Source organism: Nicotiana tomentosiformis, chromosome 8 (assembly GCF_000390325.3).
Source record: "Nicotiana tomentosiformis chromosome 8, ASM39032v3, whole genome shotgun sequence".
NCBI classification, from domain to species: Eukaryota; Viridiplantae; Streptophyta; class Magnoliopsida; order Solanales; family Solanaceae; genus Nicotiana; species Nicotiana tomentosiformis.
Window position 1 is genome coordinate 64,875,396 of NC_090819.1, and position 16,659 is coordinate 64,892,054.

At 38.1% G+C, this 16,659-nt stretch overlaps 1 non-coding gene across 1 annotated transcript; it reads left to right on the forward strand.

Moving 5' to 3' along the window:
• Nucleotides 1-5,651: 5,651 nt before the first annotated feature.
• Nucleotides 5,652-5,757, forward strand: LOC117273818 (small nucleolar RNA R71). The gene has a single exon (XR_004503850.1). It is a non-coding gene; the product is annotated as a small nucleolar RNA R71 (small nucleolar RNA).
• Nucleotides 5,758-16,659: the final 10,902 nt, after the last annotated feature.

Genomic DNA, 16,659 nt, shown 5'->3' on the forward strand with positions numbered 1-16,659 from the left:
TTTTAGTGGTAGCTCATTTGAAGGTCATTTACGTCACAACAGAGGTCTCCTTTAAGGCCCGCTCAGATGGCTCGTCAGGTTCCCCGCGGTTCTTCAGCTAGCCACGGTCCTTATAGCATTCGTCTAGTTCAATAATCTTTTAGTGCACTTCAAGCTCAGACATCATACCATGCTCCATCAGTTCAAGGTTCGTCAGTACCGGGTTATTCCAGTGGTTATTCTAGTTCCCCGGGTCTAATGTAGGCCCCACAGTCATTCCAGTTCGAGGTTGATAGGATTGTGGATACTTGGGGCATGTGAGGAAGTATTGTCCCTGTCACTATAGAGGTCCAGTACAGTAGAGAGGCCAGACTATGACTCTTGTACCAGTAGCTACACCACCCGCTTAGCTCGCTCGGGGAGGAGGTCGTGCGGGTCGAGGTCACCCCAGAGAGGGAGGTCAGTCAGGTGGTTGTTGGGTCCAAACGCACACGCAAGTATATGCGGTCAATGAGTAATAAAGTGATATGAAAGTATCGTTCCCTCGAGAATTGATGATCAACAATTTTCCAATCTAAGCTATTTATATATTTAATTCGAAAGTGAGTGTGAAAAAGATGATTGTGATTGATGTAACTATATTACTATGAACTATAAACAAGCAAGAAAATAATATCATAAGTAGAGCAAACAAACACTTAGAGAGAATTCAATGAGATGGGGATATTCCAGGGTTGTGGGATTAACGTATTTCCTATTGCATTTTTCGGGTTGATGTAATCACTTGACTTATCTAATTTGTTGATTAGCAGGGTTATGCTCGCGAAGTTCATTCGATGCTTCGCTCGCCTATTCAAGCCAACCTAAGACTATATGTCTATAGAATCAAACTTGACAAGAACACATGTATATTTCCTCCAAAAATAACCAAGCGAGGCAACTAGAATATGTCTATCCTAACCACGAATCTATTCCCCGATGCCCGAATTCAAGAACTTACTCTATTCAATCCTATATGCAATTTATAGTTCCTACTTTTGAGTTCAACTATAAATTCGTAGATAGTATTCTATTGTTAGCTACACAATAGAATAATTAAGTGCAAGATTGAATAAATAAATTAATATGATAAAGTCAAGAAAAACAATCAGTCATCAATTTACAATAGTCAAGAACGACCCATAACCCGAGAATAATGAGGTTCTTAGCCACTCCTGTTCATAACAATAATCAATATATTATTTTTAAACATAAAAGCTATGGATACTAGATGAAGGATGGAAGAATTGATGAATTTCGTGCTCCCGAGCATTTTGTGCTTGTGTTTTTCTCTCAAAGTGGCGCCTCCCCCTCCAAAATAGGTTTAGACTTGCTTTTATACGAGTTGGGGGCATCTTGGGTTGAAATAACCAAGTCCCGGGGTGAAATAGGACAAGTTCCCATCACCCAGCGCCCAGGGTAGTTTGGGGAGCTAGCCTTGGAGCTGGGAATTTTGTGCATCTATAAACTGCACCACGGGTAGCGTGGGGCACTACCCAGGGCGCTACACTGGCCCATTTTTCATTTTGTTCCCTTTTTGCTTCAAATCGTGCACTTTCATCCCACATTGCCTCCGGATGACTCCTACACATAAAAATACCACAAATTTGCACAAGTTATTATATTACACATCTGAAATCTATGAAACATGAGTAAAATGCGAGGCAATATGCATATAAATACACATACTTTAAGCCGAATATCAACACCCCATACTTAGACTCTTGCTCGCCCTCGAGCAATGTAACTATAACTACACTCCAACAACGTATATCTCAACTAGGGAAGAGAAATTCAATTTTTCAACCATACACTCTACCTTTGACTATGGTCGATACCGGCAATACAGCATGAACATACGAATTTCACGTTCTTCCCGTTTTACACATGCCCAAGTATAAACATTTCAATTCAACCAATTCAAATAACCTATCCACAACTACCCTACCTCAAGAGATGACTCGTTACCACTAAGCACTCTTAACTCGCGCACTCACCCAACAAGAGAAGTTAACCACATTACCAATCCGTCATGATATCATGTGCCCTCACCAACAAATAAGAGAGTGAATATAGAAATAGTCCAAACATTCAAATATGATTTTGAACATAAATTAAGGACATCACACAATTGAACAAAAGTCGCTCACTCTCACAAAGAATTTCATGTGCATTCCGTGGTCGTACCATAAAGTTGCCCGTAGTGTACATCTCTACTAATCTAAGCTAGCCAAGTCTAGGATCAATTAAGACTTTATGGGTTGTAATGTAGGCTAAGGGACGGGTAGGATACATTTAGGAATAGTGACTAACCCTCCTAAGTACTTTAATACACGACACTCAGGAATCGAGCACATATTCTTCTCAATCAATTCACTTGCCACAAACCATACACAATATAGCTTTTTCTTCAATTAAACATTTCTATGTTCCCACTAGCACGAATTAGTAAGATTAGGAGGTGCGTGTTTTTTTCTTTTCTTCTTGACTATCACATTATTATAATTTTTTTCTTTGCATTTTTCTTTTCTTTCTCTTTTTTTTACACACACTCCATACATTAAGGTTCATCGGCTAGTGGTATGTTTAACAACTTTAGTGCACCTTATGGGCCCTTCCATGGTTCACTCGAAAGCTACTTCCCAATCTCTCACCTTACTTCTTTTAGTGCCTAAGTGCCTTCGGAGGTAAAGGTTCAACAAGATCAAGTTAAGAACAAAATAGGGATACAACTTGTAATGTGGGTGCTAAGGAAAAGGTCTATAGGCTCAAAGGGGCTAGCAAAAAGAAAATTTTATTTGTGAGTGACAAGCACCTCTATGATCAAGTAAGCAACGCCTACGTCATCTCCTATACTAGCACAATTTAATGATTTCGCTTCGATTAACACAAGTGGCAAGTTCTGGACTACACATGATAGCACAGAATACCACAAATCCTAACACACATTGCACATGACTCAATGACGACGGTTTTGTTCAACTCTCAAGTCAAGCAAGCACATATAGTTGAGAAATTTTAAGTAGTAATGCACTAGGTGACATACAAGTCAAACAACTGAGAAAAAGGCGTCACAGAGTAGGCTACTTATTTTATTTAGGCATTACAATTCAAATAAAATATACAGGAAGACAGAGCGCATGCCATAGCATAATGTGTCCGCACCAAATATGTCAACAGGTATCTCAGAGCAACTCAATTTTCTTCCTATCCTACTCCTAAAAAAATAAAAGCAAAATACCCAGTTCAAGTTACACCCTTGGAAAACAACCAGCGTCCAAAGAAAAATCAAGGGATACTACCTAACTATCCTAAAAAAACAAAATAAAATATTTTTGGTGTTTTTAATCAGACTTTAATCCTTCTAGAAAACAATCCAAGAGATCTATCGTCGGGAAAAGTCCGTGCTTTTTCTGTTTTTTTTTCTATTTTTGTTTTTTTAAGTCTACTACTCTAAACTAGACTACTTCTAACTATGGGTTATATAAAAACTAATGAGAAAAGATTTTCATATAATTACACTTAGAAAGTAATTCCCCCACCCCATACTTATGACATGCATAGTCCTCGAGGCATGATCATAGAGAAAATTATTAAAACAAGGATAAAAAATACTCCCAGAGACCCTCTAGGGCCTAGCTAGAACATGATCCTCAATATTAAGGGCTGGTACGACCCCACACTTAAGCTCAAACATGCTCCTAGCTTCAACTTCGGGTACTCAGACTTTCCCTAATCTGTAAAATAAAAACAAACAAAATGTAATACTAAAAAAATAAAAATGAGAATAAATAAAATACATGCTGGGTTGCCTCCCAACAAGCGTCTTATTTATAGTCGTGGCACGACTGTGCTACTCTGCTCAGGCTGGGCGCTTTCGTTTCCTCCTCTTTCCATGGAGTTTTTCCTTCTTGCGCGCTCTAGGAGGATCTCCTCTTTCCTCTCTGACCCTTTTCTCTTTTACCTTTACACATTCAGCTCGCAACACCACTTCTTCTAACTCGCTTTTCTTTTCCATGCCACTAGGCTCCACATAAGGACCTTGCTCTATCAACTTTGATTTTACCACAAAGATCATGCACAAATCCTCATAATGCTTAGGAAGGTTAAGCGTCTTATACACATTAAATGTGATTTCTTCATCATGCACTCTCATCTTTAGTGTACCCTCCCTCACATCAATAAGTGCTCCACCAGTAGCTAGGAATGGTCACCCCAAAATAATTGGAACCTCCTCATTGGCCATGTAGACAAGAATAATAAAATTGGTGGGAAAGATGAACTTCCCCACTCGCACTAGCACATCTTCAATCATTCCTTCAGGCACCGCTAATGACCGATCCGCTAGCTATAGAGTTATAATACTAGGCCCGGGGGCTCTAAGATCGACCTTCTTGAACACTGATAGTGGATTCAAATGAATGCTTGCTCCCAGATTGCATAAGGCTCTACCAACCTTGTGTTTTCCAATCACCAAGGGGATTGTAAAACAACCGAGATCCTTCAACTTAGGCGGGAGCTTACTCTGTACTCTAGCACTGCACTCCTCAGTAAGTGCAACCATTTCAAACTCTGTCAACCTTTTGTTATTGGCCATGATGTCTCTCAAGTACTTGGTATATTCAGGAACTTCTTGCAGCACTTCTATTAAAGGTAGATTCACCTGCACCTGTCTCAATATATCTAAGAAATTTTTGTACCTGGATTCATCTTTCGATTTTTGGAACCTGTGAGGAAAGGCGGTGGTGGCCTTACCTCTATCTCCTGCCTATGTTTATCATCTTTCTTTTCAGCTTCTACCTCTGGTTGAGGTACCAATCTTTCAAAAACTTCTTTAGACACATACTTTTTAGGTGGCACCTCCTCCAATACTTTCCCACTTCTTAGATTAATTTCTTACACTTGCTCAATGGGAGTCTTCTCAGTATCACTTGGGAGTTCCCCATTAGGTGTAAATTCAGAGTGGAGGCGACTTGCCCAACTTGTCATCCAAATTATTGAATTCTTTCCGAAGTTGCTGATTATCTAGACGGAGTTGTTGATTATCAAGCAAGAGCTTCTTTAACAACTCATTAGTAGTATCCTCTGCATGTTGTGGTGGAGTCTGTGGTACATTGAAATTTCCTTGAGGTTTGTCACTATTCTGATTACCGCCCCAAGAAATGTTGGGATGGTTTCTCCAGTTTGGATTGTAAATGTTCCCATACTGAGTATTCTGGTTCATCGGACCCATGTTTTGCTGCCCCACATATGGATTCAGGATTCAATGGACAATGGTTACTCGTGTGGCTTTCTTCACATATCTCACAACATGTAGACATTTGTTAAATTTGTTGTATCTGCTGCGCTTGTTGCATCGTCATCTTATTTTCCCGATTGGCTAACTTTGCTATATCTGCTCTCATGGCTGAGAAATCATCAAGCTCAATAACACATGCTGCCTTTTATTTAAGTGCTCTCCATGGTTCCGCGTCTCCTTGCTAATTGTTATCGTTAGCCGTAAAATTGTTCAGCAGGATTTGGATTTCAGTGTACGGCCTAGCTATACAACTACCTCCATATGCCAACTCAAGTTCATCTTGGATGCTTCATCTAACCCATCAACAAAAGTATGGCCCATGACTTTATTAGTCTGATAGTGATGTGGGCAATCTTTGAGTAGCATTTTATATCTCTCCCAGGATTGACATAGAGTCTCACCATATTTTTGTTGAAACCCAGAATTTGGATTCTCAATGACTTTATTTTCTTTGTGGAAAATAATTTGATAAGGAATTTCCATGCTAGATCATCCCATGTTCAAATTTAGTTTGCTGGCTCTTTGTTCAACCACTCCTTTGCTTCCCCCAATAGAGAAAAGGGAAACAAGGTCAGTCTGACATAGTCCTTGGGGACGTTCAGATAGTTGTATGTATCCGTAATCTCCAAAATATTCTGTATGTGCCTCTGCGGATCTTCACTCGGTATACCCACAAATTGCCCCGTGGATTGGATTAGTTGCACCATATAGTGTTTCAACTCAAAGTGCCCAATTATGTTAGGCTTCACGATAACCTGAGTTATGTTTGCGAGACTAGGCCTTGAGGCCTTAATCACCGGTCTCTCATCATTCTCTGCCATTTCGATTGGCTGTGGTTGGACTACAACGCCCAACTCTGCAGTTCTAGCTCTTGCTTCCGCCTCCCTCCTTAACCCGTGGAGGAGTCTTTCGGGTTCCGGATCAAAAGGCGGAAGATTGTTCAAATTGTTACTTCTTCTTAGCATTCAATATGAACACTTGTAGAGTAAGAAACTTCAAAACAAATTAAATCTCAAACAAAAACAAATAAAAGCTTATTTCAGAAAAGTAATTAATTTCTAAATCCCCGGCAACGGGCCCAAAAACTTGTTGGGTCCAAATGCACACGCAAGTATACGCGGTCGACAAGTAATAAAGTGATAAGAAAGTATCGTTCCCACGAGAATTTATGATCAACTATTTCCAATCTAAGCTATTTATATATTTAATGCTCAAGTGAGTGCAAAGTAGATGATTGTGATTTTTGTAATTAAATTATTACGAACTAATAAACAAGCAAGAAAATAAGATAAGTAGAGCAAACAAACACTTGGAGAGAATTCAATGAGATGAGGATATTCCAGGGTTATGGGATTAACGTCTCTCCTATTGCTTTTTTCGGGTTGATGTAATCACTTGACTTATCTAATTTGTTGATTAGCAGGGTTTATTATGCTCGTGAAGTTCTTTCAACACTTCGATCGCCTATTCAAGCCAACCTAAGACTATATGTCTATAGAATAAAACTTGACAAGAACGTATGTATATTTCCTGCAAAAATAACCAAGTAAGGCAACTAGAATATGTCTATCCTAATCACGAATCTATTCTCTGATGCTCGAATTCAAGAACTTACTCTATTCAATCCTATATGCAATTTATATTTCCTACTTTCGAGTTCAACTATAAATCTTAGATGGCACTCTATTGTTAGCTACATAATAGAATAATTAACTGCAAGATTGAATGAACAAAATAATATGATAATGTCAAGCAAACTAATTAACCGTCAATTTACAATAGTTAAGAACGACCCATAACCCCAGAATAATGAGGTTCTTAGCCACTCATGTTCATAACAATAATCAATATATTGTTTTTAAACATAAAAACTATGAATATTAGATGAAGGATGGAAAAATTGATGAATTCCGTGCTCCCGAGCGTTCCATGACCCCGAGTGTTTCATGCTTGTATTTTTCTCTTAAAGTGGCGTCTTTCCCTCAAAAATAGGTTTAGACTTGCTTTTATATGAGTTGGGGGGATCTTGGGTCGAAATAACCAAGTCCCGAGCGAAATAGGACAAGTTCCCATCACCTAGTGCCCAGGGTAGCGTGGGGTGCTAGCCTTGGTGCCGGAATTTTGTGCATCTGTAAACTGTACCACGGGTAGCGTGGGGCGCTACCTAGGGTGCTACACTGGCCCATTTTTTGTTTTGTTCTCTTTTTTTTTTCAAATAATGCACTTTCGTCCCACATTGCCTCCGGATGACTCCTACACATAAAAATACCATGAATTAGCACAAATTATTACATTACGCATCAGAAATCTATGAAACATGAGTAAAATGCGAGGCAATATGCATATAAATATACATACTTTAAGCTGAATATCAGTGGTGGTCAGGCTCGATGCTATGCTTTTGCTGCCAGGCCAGAGGAAATAACTCGAGACGTAGTAATCACAAATATTGTTTCAGTGTGGCATAGGGATGCTTCAGTATTATTTGATCATGGTTCCACTTTATTCATATGTGTCATCAAACTTTGCTCGTTATTTGGATATGCCTCGTGATTCTTTAGTTATGCATGTTCATGTATTTATGCCGGTGGGTGATTCTATTATTGTGAACCATGTGTATTGGCCATATGTGGTGACTATTGGGGGTTATGAGACAAGACAAGAGTTGATCTGTTAATGCTTAGCATGGTTGATTTTGACCTGATATTGGGCATGGATTGGTTGTTGTCATTTCATGCTATTCTGGATTGTCACGTTAAAACAGTGACATTGGTGATGCCGGGGTTGTCTAGGCTCAAATGGAGAGGTTCCCTAGATCATGTTCCTAGTAGAGTTATTTCATAATTGAAGGTGCAAAGGATGGTTGAAAGGGGATGTCTAGCATATTTGGCCTTTGTGAGGGATGTTGGTGCTGATACTCCTACAGGTGAGTCAATTCCGGTACTAAGAGACTTCCCAGATGTGTTTTTGTAGACCTACCGGGCATGCCATCCGACAGGGACATTGGTTTTGATATTGACCTGGTGTCGGACACTCAGCCCATCTCTATTTCACTGTATCGCATGTCACAATCGGAGTTGAAGAAATTAAAAGAACAGTTACAAGATTTGTTTGATAAAGGCTTTATCAGGTTTAGTGTGTCGCCTTGGGGTGTACCGATTCTATTTGTGAAAGGAAGGTTGGTACTATGAGGATATGCATTGACTACCTGCAGCTGAACAAGGTTACTATTAAGAACATGTACCTACTATCGCACATTGATGACTGGTTTGATCAGCTTCAGGGTGTTTGAGTGTTCTCGAAGATTGATTTGAGGTCTGGGTATCATCAGTTGAAGATTCGAGATTTAGAAATTCCGAAGACGTCTTTCAGGACCCACTATAGTCACTACGAGTTCCTGGTGATGTCTTTTGGGCTGACCAATGCCCCAGTAGACTTTATGCACTTGATGAATAGTGTGTTCTGGCCATATCTTGATTATTTCATTATAGTATTCATTGATGATATATTTGTGTACTCACACAACCAAGGAAACCATGAGCAGCATCTCAGGATCGTACTCTAGACTTTGAAGGAGAAGAAGTTGTATGCTAAATTCTCTAAGTGTGAGTTTTGACTTCATTCTGTGGCGTTCTTGGGCCACATGGTGTCTAGTGAGGGGATCAAGGTGGATCCGAAGAAGAGTGAGGCAGTCCAGAGTTGGCCTAGACCGTCTTCAGCTACAGAGATTCAGAGCTTCTTGGGTTTGGCAGTCCGAAGAAGGTGGATCCATTGCTGCACTTTTCACTATATTGACCCAGAAGGGTGCTCCTTTCAGATGGTCTGAGGAGTGTGAGGAAAGCTTTCAGAAGCTCAAGACTGCATTGACTATATCCCCTGTGTTGTTATTGCCAACGAGTTCGGGATCTTACACTATGTATTGTGATGCATCACGTATTGGGCTTGGCGCAGTGTTGATACAGGATGGTAGTGTGATTGTATACGCGTCTCGACAATTGAAGGTTCATGAGAAAAATTACCCTGTGCATGATCTAGAGTTGGAATCCATTGCTCACACATTGAATATTTGGAGGCATTATCTGTACGGCGTTCCATGTGAGGTCTATACTGACCATCGGAGTCTCCAGCACCTGTTCAAGCAGAAGGACCTTAATTTGCAACAATAGAGATGGTTAGTGTAGCTGAAAGACTATGATATCACTATATTATATCATCCAAGGAAGGCCAATGTAGTGGCCGATGCATTGAGTAGGAAGGTTGAGAGTATGGGAAGTTTGGCATATTTACCGGTAGCAAAGAGGCCTCTAGCCATGGATGTTCAGGTTTGGCCAATCAGTTTGTGATATTAGGTGTTTCGGAGCCCAACCAGGTTCTTGCTTGCATTGTGGCTCAGTCATCATTGTTGAAGCATATAAAGGCTTGCTAGTTTTATGATCCTCACTTGATGGTGTTGAGGGACACGGTTCAGCGGAGTGATGCTAAAGAGGTTGTAATTGGTGATGATGGTTTTATGTAGCTTTAAGGCCGGATTTGTGTTCCAAATGTTGATGGGTTGAGAGATTTGATACTTAAGGAGGCTCATAGCTCACGCTATTCCATTCACCCAGGTGTCGTTGCACCCTACTTTGCACTAGTCAAAACAAGATTCAACTTGTGGTTTCTCTATTGTTTATGAAAAAGAGTCGCCACCTAATATTTAAAGGTATACTGGGGTACCTATTTGATTACTAAAGTCATATTCTTTATTGGTCTTCTAACCGGTGAGATTGTGGGTAAGGGTTCTTGTTCTTCTAAGGGGAAGGTGTTAGGCATCCCTTAAAATCTACCTGAGGTAGCTCCATAGGACTTAGACTAAGTTAAAGGATTAGTTGTTTGTATTCTGCTTAACTAGTGCTAAAGGGGTACGACTTATTATATATTAGAACATGATATTTACAAAGAGGGTGTGTAGTTTTAAATGGATATGAGTTTATAAAGGAGTCTTAGAAAATAATGTTGGTTTATATGATTGAAAGAGTTTAAAAAAATATGTGCATGATGTTTGTATTTATGAAAAATGTGTGAAAGGGATAAGTTATAAAATGCTTTGTGTTTAAAGGATGTGGCTATTTGTGTAACTCTAACGAAATAAGGGTGTTGTAAGAAAATGAGTCCACGATGTACCTTAGCTTTCGAATCTCAATGTTTAAAGAAATGTTTAAGAACCTTTTGCTGGTGGCAGCACTAAGATTCACTTTTATTAGAAATCCAAATTTTGGATTCCATTTCTATTTTTTGAAAAGAGGCACTGCCGTCCTTGCTAAGCTATTTTTGGCTTCAAAATCTTCAAAAAATGTTAGTGAAACATAAGAGATTAATAGCATGAGTAACATATGATTAATTAATGAAAATTAATTACTATTAAGCCTAATGTTTCTTTTAATCCTATGTTCTTTTAAGGCTTGCCTAAGTTGTTTATATAATTTAAGAGGTAAAGTAATGCATTCAATCCAATATGATAATTGTTGTATACATGTGAGAGATAAAACAACAAAAACGCAGCAAAGGCAGTGAAGTAGTAAAGCTGTAAAGTAGTGAAGCAATAAATAGTAAAGGAGTAAAGGGAGATGATGGACTCTGGTTTTGGGCCTCAAAGAGAGAGGCCCAACAAATAGAAGAAAACGGATAACGATTGACTTCAAACTTCCTAGAACGCTCTGGTACAGAATTTGGGCCTGAGTTCTTTTAGGAACTCGGCAGGCCCAATGGTTGTACATGTAAAAAGAATAGAAGGTCATTAGATATAATACTTTATATGTACCATCATACATGAAAAATATAAGTAAATGAATTGAACAAATTATAATAACCAATAGTAATTTGAGTTATGAAAGTTATACTAGTATGGGGTCACACAGGGTAAAGTGATCCACATTGATAACCTTTTATTATCATTAAAGACTAAACCTAAAAGGAGTAATGAATGTCAATATATTAGAGGCTAATGGTAGAGTTCCATTCAAGGTCAAAGCTCTCTTTGGATCCCTAACACTTTAAAGTTCCCAAAGGTATCAAGGCCCATGGCAGTGCTTGTGTCAGGGAGAGTAGCCAAACCAAGAACTAAACTCTACTTCCAAATACCTCTAACCACTCACATTCACTCTTTCCCATAGGTTTAAGTGTCAATGAGGCACCCTCAACGTAAATCCTAACACCACAGTGGTACCATACTACATAAGTATATACCCTTCCCATGATGGCTAAATAAAAATATTGTAAGACTACACGTCAACCTATCCACGTTGTTATAGCCATGTTTCAAAGATAAATGGATGATTCACTATGAGTAACGTGCTAAGCAGGTTCAAAAGAAGTAAGCTTCAAACACACATAAAGGCAAGAACATTATCACATTACTGTCAAAAAATCAAACACCTGAGATCATATATCTTAAGGATAGAAAGAGCATATAGTCCAAGTCTGCAACAATTATAAACACAAACACATGGGCCTTAATAATCTTCAATTAGACTAATCACAGATTAGTTTTAACTTATGTCTTGTTCTCTAGTACACACATAGGTTAACAACTCCAATTGAAACTCCTAAAAAGGTATTAACAAAGATATAGACCAACAACTTCAATTAACTTCTAAGGGGGATTAGGAGAGGATAGATTAACAATTATAGTTAAGAATCCTAAAGAGTATTACCAACACTACAGGTTAATTAATATAAATGATGCTCTCTAAAAAGTGCTAATACAGATACAGGTCAGCAACTTCACATAGAGATATAGATCAATAACCTTAGTTAAGAGGCACATGTTGATGACTTCAATTAGAACATTAAGAGAGTGTTAACAGAGGTTCAAAGCAGTAACCGTGATTAGAGATTCCACTAGTACTATCAGAGATACCCAACTACAATCAGAACTTCTAAAAGTACTAACAGGGTCAAAGATTCACAACCTTAATTAGCTCTCCTGGAGGTGTTAGCACGATTATAAATCAATAGAATGCAATTAGGACTTCTAAAAGATATTAGTTAAATCACAGATTCACAACTTCACTTACGACTTCTAAGAGTATTAATAGAATCCTAAGCTATCAGTCTTGCTGAACTTTAAAATCAATGACATAATCACTTCTTTCTGAGAGTTTCAACTTAACACTAATCTCATTGAGAACAAATCATGTTGTTATATCCAAGCAGTAGCAATAAGAGACTCTATTTAGAGTTCACAAGCTGAGTTTAATCCATTTAAGAGAGCTTAATGAAGTTTCAAAATAGTGTGGGCATGTGTGGAATGATGAAGGATAAACAGAGGCACTGAAGAAGAAAAATGAGTGCAGGATCTCAAGTACACACACAAAGGACAACTAGCAGAGGTCATATTATGAAACTATTACTAACAATATCACCATATGAGCTTCAGAAAAAGGATATGGGTATCATCACATTGGGAAAACATGTTAAGCATGTCTGTAATAGGGTTTCAAGTATAATGGAACTTAGCAGCAATATTTAAGATAAACAAATGTGTGTCATCATAACTTAAATACATATCATCCTTATTTCATGGCTTAAACTAATTGTAAAGTAATCTTAGAACATACATAAAAGTGATAAAAGGATCCAACTAGCTTAGGACAGGTTTACATAAACAGTCATGAGTTAAAGAAAGTAATTAACAGAATCACATGAGCATATTAAAGATATAAAACAAACTTAAAAATCATGAGTTAGTATTTCTAAACTAAGGTAACAAGCTGGTTCTCATCACTAAATGATTCATACTTTGTTTAAATCTGGACTATTAAGGGAACCTCAAAAGTAACATTCAAAGCAGACTAGCATAACGGTCAGAATAGTATTAATAGAATCATTAAAGTGGTCTGAAACTAGGTATTAGGAACATTAAGAAGTCACTTTCAAAGTTAACAGTGAACATGAATCATCAAATGCATATTAAGGTCAGCATGTAATTCTAATTTCAATAACTTAAAGAAGTTCATGATCACAGAAACTACTTAATAGTCATTAAAACACATATAAGACAGCTCAAGAAACATAAACACATTGTTAATAACATCATTCAATAGAAATAGTAAAGTAATTAATATTAAGGAATTTAGACTAGTAAAAGAGGACAAGGTAGAGGTTTTACCGACCTCCTTTGTGGCAGCAAACCAAACGAGTGTTCAAGTTAGCCGTTTAGGAAACCAAAAGCCCAGCTCTTAACCAGTGACCAATTCAGAACCAAAAGAAAGAGAGAAGCAAAGGTTGAGTGAAAACTCAAAATTTCAAACAAAAAAGACCTAAGTATCATATTAATGTATCTTAATTTCTTCAAAAATGATAGGTGTAGTTGGTGTATATTTTCTGTGTGTTAGGTGAGGGCATTCAAAGCCCCAATTTATAGTGGTTGTGAAGCCCTAGGGTTTTAGATTCAAAATCAATAGTGGAAGATGATGAAAGATAGATGATGATAGCGGAGAGGGTAAAATTAGAGTGAATCAGCGTAGTTCGATTACAATAAACGACTCATATTAGTTGTATTTATTTTGTGGTGTGGGAGCTGTGATGTGGCAATCAGTGATTGGTCCAATGGGAATGACACCAATTGCCAAAGTGGAGAGGGAGGGGTTATTTGGACTGGGTATTTTCGGACATGGGCTTGCACATTGGGCTGAAATTAATTTAAAAGATGGACCACCTATGTTTAATTAAAAAGTTACAATTATAGCCTTTAGCCCTTTTAATCCCTTTTGAAATTAAATTACATAAACTTAATTATTTTCAATAAATATGGTAAAATTATAATTATCAAATATACTACTAACTATTGTTATTAATTAATTATAAAATACTTTATTTTCTAAATTGCAGCACTAATTTCGAATTATTAAAATAGTAATCTAATCAATTAGGAATTAAGGAATAATTTATTAAATTAATTATAAATCCTATGTGACATATATAAAACTATTTTAATAATATCCAAATAGTAAGCAATGTATAATTATAATTATAACATTGATTTATCAATTTTCAAAGTTATTAACAAAGATATGTGTTTATTGATTGGAAATATTTTCAAAATATACATTGTAAATTATTAAGTATAAATAAATTAATTTTAAAAGGGAGGGTCAAAATTGGCCGTCAACAGCTGCCCTCTTTGACTGGAGATGATAAAAGAGTTTTTGGGCAAACAAATTGAACCAAAGCCAATTTTGTCAAGACTTTAGGCATACATTGCAGGAATGGCATGGAGATTATGGGATGGGAGATTCCGAGAGAATTTTGGGGAGTTGGGCCGAATTCTGGCTTTGAATTGCTTACCTCAGGCTTAAATAGGATCAAGCCTCATGTAGTTCTGGAGTGAAGACCTTGAGGAAGCGATTCGCGCAGGAATTGCCCCAGTATTGTATTGACGATATTGCGAGATGGAAGATTCGATACTCATGAAAGCTTTACATTTGCGGCTTGACTTGAAAAATTTGAAAAATTAGAGTCCTACTGATCATTTCGAACTTGAGCTCGGATTCTTGGCCCGCTAATGAGTTTGATATCACTCATAGCGTTGTAGTTTGGTCTGCTGCTTAAAAAGAGTTCCTTATTGTAATATTCGTTCTTGCAAAAATGAAACACACACATACCCATATATGGCAATGCAAAATATGTTAAGATGTTATGTAAACAATATAGGAATGATGATGCCTGGCTGTCGGTGAGCCATTTTTTGGGATCAGAATAATGGGATACTTGAACTTGACTCGATTATTAGCCAGGCTGTGTGTCGTTCCGCAGCTGTCAGAGCATTGAGTCTCCTTGTGTCAGGAGTTGTTGCAGAATGCATCTCCACTTGTTGGGAGAGTTTTTCATTAAAAAGTGTCTCCGCTTGTTGGGAGAGCTTGACTTGTAGAGTGCGTCTCCGCTTGTTGGGAGAGCTTTGTACTGAAAAGTGTCTCCGCTTGTTGGGAGAGATTGACTTGTAGAGTATGTCTCCACTTGTTGGGAGAGCTTTGCACTAAAAATGTAAAGTAATCTCCGCTTGAGAGCGATTGACTTGTAAAAAAAATGTAATCATGCTTGAAGCTGCACAAGCAAAACGTCAAAACGTTCAAGATAATAATAAAGGAAAAGAAAAGCATTCCCAAGAGATACTCTTGACTGCGAAGCTAAGTTGCGGCCATCGATCGGCAGAACATCAGTGACGAGGTTTACGACTGTCTATTCTGGCCTCCGATGTGATGGAGGGCGGTGCGGATTGTTCCGTTGACAGATGAACAATTTGCCATATACAAGGCTTCAATTAGCGAAACCGACGTTTGATTTGTACAGAACGCTCCAATCGATTGAGCTGATGATTTCATATATACAGGGCTACAATTGGTGAAGCCGGTAGCTCATTTTGTACAAGGTACTCTGATTGGTTGAGCAGACGGTTTTCTATATACAAGGCTCAAATTAGTGAAGTCGGCAACTCGTTTTGTACAAGGTTCTCCGATTGGTTGAGCGGACAGTTTGCTATATATATGGCTCCAATTGGTGAAGCTGGCAGCTCGTTTTGTACAACGCACTCCGATTGGTTGAACAAACAGTTTGCTATATACAAGGCTCCAATTGGCGAAGCCAGTGGCTCGTTTCCAATATACCTGTAAAGGATTCAGGAATTATTTTAAGATATACCAGAAAATATTTCGATGAAGGAAAAGGGTTGATAATCCTGAGAGAGTGGCAGATCCATCATTTACCCCAGTGTATTCTCAACATTTCCTTGCGCCCTGTTGGCCCTGCACTCAAAGAAAAATTTTCAGCGGGAAGGGGAGGGGGGGTTGTTTGTGTCGACTACAGCATTGGTTTTGCCCCAACCTTTGATATGGTTATGCCATGAAGTTCAGTAGGTGGAACAAATCACTATATTTCAGAATTTGTTTTGAAAATCTTTGTTTTATGGAGAATGCTATTGTTCAGGATTATGATATGCTTCGAAAGGGTTTCTGAACGCGAGCGTTGCTTCTTGAAAACTCTACCTTGTTGATGTCGATCTTCGACGATGCGGCTACTTGCCATTGAAACTGCGTCCTAATTGAAACTAATGGATTAGAAAGGTTTCCTAGGGTTATGATCGAACCCTTTCAGGTTGCCTACGTATCCAAAATGGAATCAGGTCTGAACGTAGTTCTTGGACGACAAAAATATGATAAATATGACCGAGCCTGACTTAGGCACCCTACGTATCCAACCAGAATCAAGTTAAGGTGTAGTTCGATTACAATAGATGCAAAATGATGATATTAAGAATTAAATGGACGAGTCTGACTCAGACTACCAACGTATCCGAATGGAATAAA